This window comes from Nycticebus coucang, chromosome 20 (genome assembly GCF_027406575.1).
Source record: "Nycticebus coucang isolate mNycCou1 chromosome 20, mNycCou1.pri, whole genome shotgun sequence".
Taxonomy (NCBI): domain Eukaryota; kingdom Metazoa; phylum Chordata; class Mammalia; order Primates; family Lorisidae; genus Nycticebus; species Nycticebus coucang.
This window is the reverse complement of record NC_069799.1, coordinates 14,413,179-14,421,699: the sequence shown is the minus strand read 5'-3', so window position 1 is coordinate 14,421,699 and position 8,521 is coordinate 14,413,179. Positions and strand designations below refer to the sequence as shown.

The following is an 8,521-nucleotide window of genomic DNA, read 5'->3' as shown; positions in this document are numbered from 1 at the left end:
ATTATTTTTTTTTTTTTGAAAGAGAGATCTCACTATGTTGCCCTGGGTAGAGTGGTGTGGTATCACAGCTCACAGCAACCTCCAACTCCTGCACCCAAATGATTTTCCTGCCTTAACCTCCTAAGTACCTCTGACCACAGGCACCTGCCACAACACCCAGCTATTTTTTGTTGCAGTTGTCATTGTTGTTTTAGTTGGCTCAGACTGGGTTCTTACTCACCAGCCTCAATGTATGTGCCTGGTGCTGTAACCACTGTGCTATGAGCACCAAGCCAAAAAAATTACCTTTTTGAGCCTTGGGGCAGCTTTTCCTTGAGTTTCCTTTTTATTTATTTATTTATTTATTTACGAACAGAGTCTCACTTTATTGCCCTCGGTAGAGTGCCATGGTGTCAGAGCTTACAGCAATCTCCAACTTGTAGACTTAGGCGATTATCTTTCCTCAGCCTCCTAAGTAGCTGGGATTACAGGTGCTCACCACAACACCCAGATATTTTTTGTTGCAGTTTGGCTGGCGTGGGTTTGAACACACCATCCTTGGTATATGGGGTGGTGCCCTACCCACTGAGCTACAAGCACCACCCCTTCCTACCACCCCTTTCTTAATGACCGGAAAATTAACTTGTCAATGTCCAGATTTTCTGCAGTATCTTCACATATCTCATGGAATAAAAAAAGATGACCTAAATTCATTTTAAGACAACTGTTTTTCAATGATTCAATTTGTAAACCAAGGACTGAGAATTTTAAATATTTCTTTTTCTTATTCTCTTATAAGTTATTTTCAAAAAAACTGTGTACCTGCTTCCATTATAACACTTAGAGGTTGAGCAGTCCAGCCGACTACATTGTTGTTGTTTTCTGTTTCTTAGTCTGGTTTGTTTGTTTGCATCCAACATCTTTTCATAAAACAGTAGCTTCCAGGGTTAGTTTTTGTAGCTTCTGTTAGCCTATAACTCTCTGGGACACTTGAATTTCCAGCCCTGCCAGTGGACCTAGAGTTTGGTGTGGCTGTGTGGGGTTCATGCATCCTTGCCAAAATGCCGGTATACCTCCTGGCCCTTGTGAGGACTAGAAAGCAGTATGGTGCCACAGCACTTGTGAGAGTCAGGGGCCAGCTGGATAAATGTGAGGATCTTGTCCCCAGCCTTGAGGATGCGGGTGCAGGCTCAGTTGCTTATGCACAAGGCACATACCTTCAGGTTGGTCACTTCTCGAACCCACACAACATTGGTTATGGTCCCCACAAACACAGCTGTTTTATTTTCCTGGCTAAGAAGTTTCATCTTCCAGATCATCCACAAAAGAGAGTGTGGTGGCCGATTGGTCTGACTCATAAACAACATTCTCAGGACCACCTTATTGAAGGTAGAGTTGGTCTGTCTGGCCAGAAACCTGTACAGGTTGACTAGCACACTTAGGTAAATGACCTAGCTTTGGGGCTCCTTGTGACAAAACCTTTGGCACTTGTTGTGGTGAGTATCAACTCACATTATGGCAACTCCTGCTTGGTCAAATCCAGAAAGAGCAAATGTATTGTTTTGAATTTTTTTTTTTTTTAATTTCTGGAAGTAAATTTTTAAGCAGGGCAGACATGTAAAGATTTCTATGCTCTGGCACTTCAGGAGTAAATGATGTACGTCTCTGGAAAACTTTCATAAATCTTTTAATGAAGACTTTACAATGTTCTCCCTCCTTCTGAGTACATAATTCAACTTTAAACCAATTTACTTTAGGAGGGACAGCCTCCAATATTGCTTCCAATAGACTCTGAATGTCAGAATTTAGCTAAGCAATTTCTTGGTCATTTGTAGGGGATCCAGGAAGAGGACCTGGCCATCCGTTTCCTCTATGGATAGAATGTTCTCCAAGAAGGCCTCTGGTTTGTCTAATGACTTCAGTATAATCATGTGTGAAAAGAACACCCCTTAGCAACCAGTCAAGATCTCTGTGAGTGGGATTATGAATGGCTACAAGCCTAATTCATCTCTAAATTTGCTGAAATCTTCTGAAAGCACAGGTAAAGGGGTTTTGTAATTCAGAAGATCTGCTGCAGTCCAGGGGACATGAATTCTCTGGGGGGTGGGTGGAAACCCTGAATGTATTCATAAAGGGTACTGTATAGGAGGTATAGGGCTGATAAAGTTAGATTACACACTCCTGGGGAATATATGGGGAAGAAAGCCAAGCATTATAGGGGGAAGAAAGCCAAGCTTTGCTTTGGCTCTGTAACAGGCCTACTTCTTGCTTCTCAGCTTTTATGTAATTGAAAGAAAATATTACCATGAGAATGTGACCACTTCTCGCTCCCTACCATAGGAATGTGACCTTTTGTAACTGTTCCAGAAGATAGCCCCAGGAGCTTCAGCAAATGTTTACTATTAAGTAAATATTTGACTATTAGTCTTGTCTTAAGACAGTTGAATAGTGAACTAGAGTTCTCCTTATCTAATTAGAATCCCAGGTGTGTTTATTCTCTCTTACTTTGTTAGAGTCCCTGGCATGTCTGCTATTCCCGCCTACTTTGTAGTTTTTGCCTTTATAAGTTTGTAAAAAACTGCTGTGGGGGACTTGATTTCTCGGCTCCTAAAAGAGTTGTGAATCAAGTCCCCGTATACAGGAATAAAAATCCTCTTGCGTTTTTGCATCAAGAGACGACTCTTGCGGTTGATTGTGGTGGTCAGAACTCCGGGCTGAGTGGGGGGTTCTGCCCCAAGTCTTTCATTTGGGGGCTCGTCCGGGAGATAACGACCACCCCTCACCTGCAGAGTCGACCTTGGAGGTAAGAAAGGGGTACCCCGAAAACTGTCTAGTCTGTGTCTTCAGTCCTTTTGTTTGACTTTGTGTGCGCGCTTTTGATTTCGCAGCCGTTCGGCACCTCGTGAGAGTGGCCGGACAGTGGTTGGTAGACGTGCCCGGAGGACCACAGGCTGAAACCCTGGGGGACGCCCCAGGAACTGAGGAGAACCAGGGACGCCTGGTTGTCTCCTGCTGTAAGGGCACTGGTCGAGTCTGGTTGTTCGATCAAAAATTACGGGAAACGCGCCCGTCTGATTCTGTTATAGGCTTGTGAAGGACCAAGTGTAGTAGGTGGGTCCTTGTACCTGTAATATTTCTGTTATTTGTGTTTCTGACATATCCACTGACGATGGGACAGACTGTGACAACCCCTCTGAGTTTAACTCTAGATCATTGGACTGAGGGGAAGAGAAGAGGTCGTGATCTGTCAGTAGAGGTTAAAAAAGGCCCATGGCAGACTTTCTGCTCCTCAGAGTGGCCTACTTTTAACGTCGGCTGGCCCTCAGGAGGAACCTTTGACTTATCTCTTATTTTTGCTATTAAAGAGATTGTTTTTCAGAGAGGACTGGGAGCCCATACGGATCAACAACCTTACATCATAGTCTGGCAGGACCTGGTGCAGAATCCGCCCCCCTGGGTTCGGCCGTGGACTGCCACATCCAGGCCCCCGTCTAATCCTCAGGTGCACGCTGTCCAATCTTCCAGTCAAAGAATAGGGGGCAACAGTTCGGACCCCCCTAAGAAGATCTACCCGGAAATCCAGACTGATCATCTTCTCCTTGACCCTCCACCCCCTCCTCCCCCATACCCTCCCACCTTGGCTCCTGTCGGGGGGCAGGGAGGACCAGCATCGCCGGATCCGGCGATTGCCCCCTCTGCACCCCTGGGGGAACCTTCACTGGGGCCCGCACAAAGTACCAGGAGTCACCGCCGGGGAGGAGTGTCTCCCGACACTACTGTTGCCCTACCCCTGAGGGCATACGGCCCCCCGCCGGTGGCAACAGATGAGGGACCACCTCCTCTCCAGCCCCTCCAGTACTGGCCATTTTCTTCCGCAGACCTGTATAACTGGAAAACTAATCACCCCCCTTTTTCAGAAGACCCCCACCACCTGACTGGGCTGGTAGAGTCCCTGATGTTCTCTCATCAGCCCACATGGGATGACTGCCAGCAGCTCATACAGACTCTCTTCACTACTGAAGAGAGGGAGAGGATTTTATTAGAAGCTAGGAAGAATGTACTCGGGGCGGACGGGCGTCCTACCCAGCTCCCCAACATCATCGAGGCTGCCTTTCCCCTCTCCAGAACAGACTGGGATTTCAACACAGCAGAAGGTAGGGAGCGACTGTCAGTCTATCGCCAGGCTCTAGTGGCTGGCCTCCGTGGGGTGGCAAGACGCCCCACTAATTTGGCTAAGGTAAGAGAAGTAATACAGGGGGCCACGGAACCTCCCTCCGTGTTTCTTGAGCGTCTAATGGAAGCTTTTAGGCGCTACACCCCATTTGACCCTGCCTCTGAAGGACAGAGGGCTTCCGTGGCTATGACTTTCATAGGGCAGTCAGCTGTAGACATTAAAAGAAAGCTGCAGAGAATTGAAGGATTGCAGGACTATACCTTGCAGGATTTAGTTAAGGAAGCTGAGAAAGTATACCATAAAAGAGAAACTGAGGAAGAAAAAGAGCAGAGAAAGGAGAAAGAGAGAGAAGAAAGGGAAAATAAGAGAGACCGAAGACAGGAGAAAAACTTAACACGGATTTTGGCCGCAGTAGTAGGGGAGAAGAGCCAGGAACAGACCCAAGGTAGAACTAAGAAGTCAGGTAGTCTGAATAACCGCATCCCGTTAGATAAGGACCAATGTGCTACTGTAAGGAAAAGGGGCACTGGGCCAGGGAATGTCCTAAAAAAAAGAAGAAAGAACTCTCCAAGAAAGTACTGGCCTTAGAGGAAGAAGAAGATTAGCGGGGATGGGGCTCGGAACCCCTCCCCGAGCCTAGGGTAATACTTAAGGTGGAGGGGAAGCCAGTTGAGTTCCTTGTAGACACCGGAGCTCAACACTCAGTCCTACTTGAACCATCAGGACCCGTCTCCAAGAAAAAATCCTGGGTTGTAGGGGCCACAGGGCATCAGCAGTACTCATGGACTACCCGAAGATCAGTAGATCTGGGAGTGGGACGGGTAACCCACTCATTTTTAATTATCCCTGAGTGCCCTGCGCCCCTCCTCGGGAGAGATTTACTCACCAAAATGGAAGCCCAAATCACTTTTACTCCTGATGGCCCAGAGGTAACCCAAAATAAGAGGGTAATAGCCCTGACCATGCGTTTAGAGGATGAACATAGACTCTTTGAAAAGCAGCGGGAGAAAGGGACTAGTCTCGTAAATGACTGGCTAGAAAAATATCCCGGGGCATGGGCCGAAACTGCTGGAATGGGACTGGCCGCAGAAAGGCCGCCTATAGTCATAGAACTCAAAGCTAATTCCACTCCTGTGGCAGTGCACCAATATCCTATGACTAAGGAAGCTCGGGAAGGAATTAAGCCTCACATTCAGCATCTCCTACAGCTGGGCATACTAGTAAAATGCTATCACCATGGAACACGCCCTTATTACCCGTCAAGAAACCCGGCACAGGTGACTATCGCCCTGTGCAGGACTTAAGAGAAGTAAACAAGCAGGCGCAAGACATCCACCCCACCGTGCCTAACCCTTATAATCTGTTAAGCTCTCTCCCTCCAAACCATATCTGGTACACTGTCCTGGATTTAAAGGACGCCTTCTTCTGCCTCCGACTACACTCCTCTAGCCAGAACATCTTTGCATTTGAATGGAGAGACCCGGACTCTGGAACAACGGGGCAATTGACATGGACCCGACTTCCACAGGGGTTTAAGAATTCCCCAACCATTTTTGATGAAGCCCTCCACCAAGACCTAGCTCACTTTTGCGCCAGCCACCCTCAGGTAACTCTCCTACAATATGTAGATGACTTACTACTAGCTGGAACAACAAAAGAAGAGTGCTATCGGGGCACAGAACTATTGCTAGAAGAACTAGCCCGCTTAGGATATCGAGCCTCTGCTAAAAAAGCCCAGATCTGCCAGAAAGAGGTAACGTACCTGGGTTACACCTTAAGAGGAGGGCAGAGATGGTTAATGGAAGCCAGGAAGCATACTGTGACTCAGATTCCAGTTCCCCGCTCGCCCCGCCAGGTGCGAGAATTCTTAGGAACTGCGGGGTTCTGCCGCTTATGGATACCGGGGTTTGCTACTCTGGCAGCTCCCCTCTACCCTTTGACCAAGGAAGGCACTCCCTTCTAGTGGGGTGCCAGCCAACAGCGGGCCTTTGACAACATTAAAAAGGCCTTATTATCAGCCCCGGCCCTGGCTCTACCAGATGTAACAAAGCCCTTTGTCCTATACGAGGATGAGAAGAGAGGAGTGGCCCGAGGGGTGCTGACGCAGCCTTTAGGGCCATGGAAAAGACCGGTAGCATACCTCTCCAAGAAATTGGACCCCGTCGCTGGTGGTTGGCCAGCCTGTCTGAGGTCTGTGGCGGCAGTAGCGGTACTGGTAAAAGATGCAGACAAATTGACTATGGGGCAGAAGTTGACAGTTATTGCCCCCCAAGCTTTAGAAAGCATCATCAGACAGCCCCCTGACCGGTGGCTGTCTAATGCCCGCATGACACATTACCAGAGTCTCCTATTAAACGGAGACAGAGTTCAGTTTGGCCCACCTGTCATCCTCAACCCAGCTACCCTATTACCTGATACTTCTGTCCAGAAAGATGTATTACACGCATGCCAAGAAGTACTGGCTGAGGAAACTGGAACTTGGAAGGACCTCTGTGATCAGCCCCTGCCGGATGCCCAGCTGACCTGGTTCACTGATGGGAGCAGCTCCATAATAGAAGGTAAAAAGGTGGCCGGGCGGCGGTAGTGGACGATAAGCAGACCATCTGGGCAAGTAGTCTGCCTGAAGGGACGACGGCCCAGAAGGCCGAGCTGGTCGCCTTGACCCAGGCCTTACGTTTGGCAGAAGGGAAAAAAGTTAACATATACACCGATAGCAGGTATGCTTTTGCTACGGCCCATGTTCATGGGGCCATTTACAGGCAGCAAGGACTGCTGACTTCAGCAGGAAAAGAAATTAAACACAAGGAAGAAATCCTAAGTCTACTGGAGGCTGTTCACCTCCCTAAGAAAGTGGCCATTATCCACTGCCCTGGGCATCAGAAAGGGGGGTCCAGAGTTGCCGAGGGAAACCAAAGAGCCGACCGAGAAGCTAAGCTAGCAGCTCAAAGGCTCAACATCCTGCCGCTATATGAAAACACTTTAAGGCCTAGCCTTAAAGAAATAGCACCCCCCCTTGTCAAACACTTTAAATATTCGGAGCGGGATCTCGAGAGAATGAACAGATTAGGCCTCCACTTAGAATCCCCAGAGGGGATCCGAGAAACTCCGGAAAGAAAAATCATCCTCCCTGAAGAGCAGGCGATCACCTTTCTCAGACAACTTCATAAATTAACTCATTTGGGCCCCAAGCATCTAAGAACTATTGTTCAGTCCTCCCCATACTATATTATGGAATTAAGTAAACTCGTTGACGTAGCTGCAAAAGAGTGCAGACCTTGCCAATTAGTAAACACCCAGCCTAGCACATTACCTCAGGGTAGACGACTCCGAGGAGATCGTCCTGGGAGCTACTGGGAAACAGATTTTACAGAAATTAAGCCGGCCAAATACGGATACAAGTAATTGCTGGTGTTCATAGATACTTTCTCAGGATGGGTCGAAGCTTTTCCTACAAAAAGGGAGACTGCTCAAGTCGTAGCCAAAATAATATTAGAAGAAATTTTTCCAAGATTTGGGCTACCCAAGGTAATCGGATCCGACAACGGTCCCGCTTTTGTTGCCCAGGTTAATCAAGGTTTAGCCAAAATCCTGGGGCTTGAGTGGAAATTACATTGTGCTTATCGGCCCCAAAGCTCAGGGCAGGTAGAGAGGATGAATAGAACCCTAAAAGAGGCCATGACTAAATTATCCTTAGAGACTGGCATTACTGACTGGACAGTCCTCCTTCCCTTTGCCCTGTTCCGTGTGCGCAACACCCCTAGAACTCTCAAGCTGACCCCCTTTGAAATCCTATATGGAGCTCACCCCCCCGCTTGTTGCCATGCAGCACCTCCCTTCCCCAGAATCTTACTCCTCTCAATCTCTATACACCAGATTAAAAGCCCTTGAAACCGTGCAAAAGGAGGTGTGGAGCCGGCTGATCGAGGCCTACAAGCCCGGGGATCTGCAAATACCTCACCAGTTCCAGGTTGGAGATTCGGTGTACATCCGGCGCCACCAGACAGCCAAACTTGAACCACGGTGGAAAGGACCATACCTGGTGCTGCTCACAACCCCTACGGCAATAAAAGTCGATGGCATCGCAGCCTGGATCCACGCATCTCATGTCAAACCAGCACCGCCGCCAGACTCCGGGTGGAAAGTGGAAAAGACAGACAACCCCCTCAAGCTCCACATTCGCCGCAGTAGCCCTGCTCCTGCTGATACAACTCCCGGTGATAAGTAGTTCCGGTCCCAACCCCCATGCCCCCCAGAGGTTAACCTGGCAGGTTCTCTCTCAGACTGGTGATGTAGTATGGAGTACTACAAAAGAAGACCCTCCTTGGACCTGGTGGCCGTCCCTCACCCCAGATATTTGCGCCTTAATAG

The 8,521-nt window shown here is 48.4% G+C and overlaps 1 pseudogene; it reads right to left on the bottom strand.

Annotated features, from left to right (window-relative positions):
• Positions 1-995: 995 nt before the first annotated feature.
• Positions 996-1,493, bottom strand: LOC128572462 (ribosomal protein L18-like; annotated as a pseudogene).
• Positions 1,494-8,521: the final 7,028 nt, after the last annotated feature.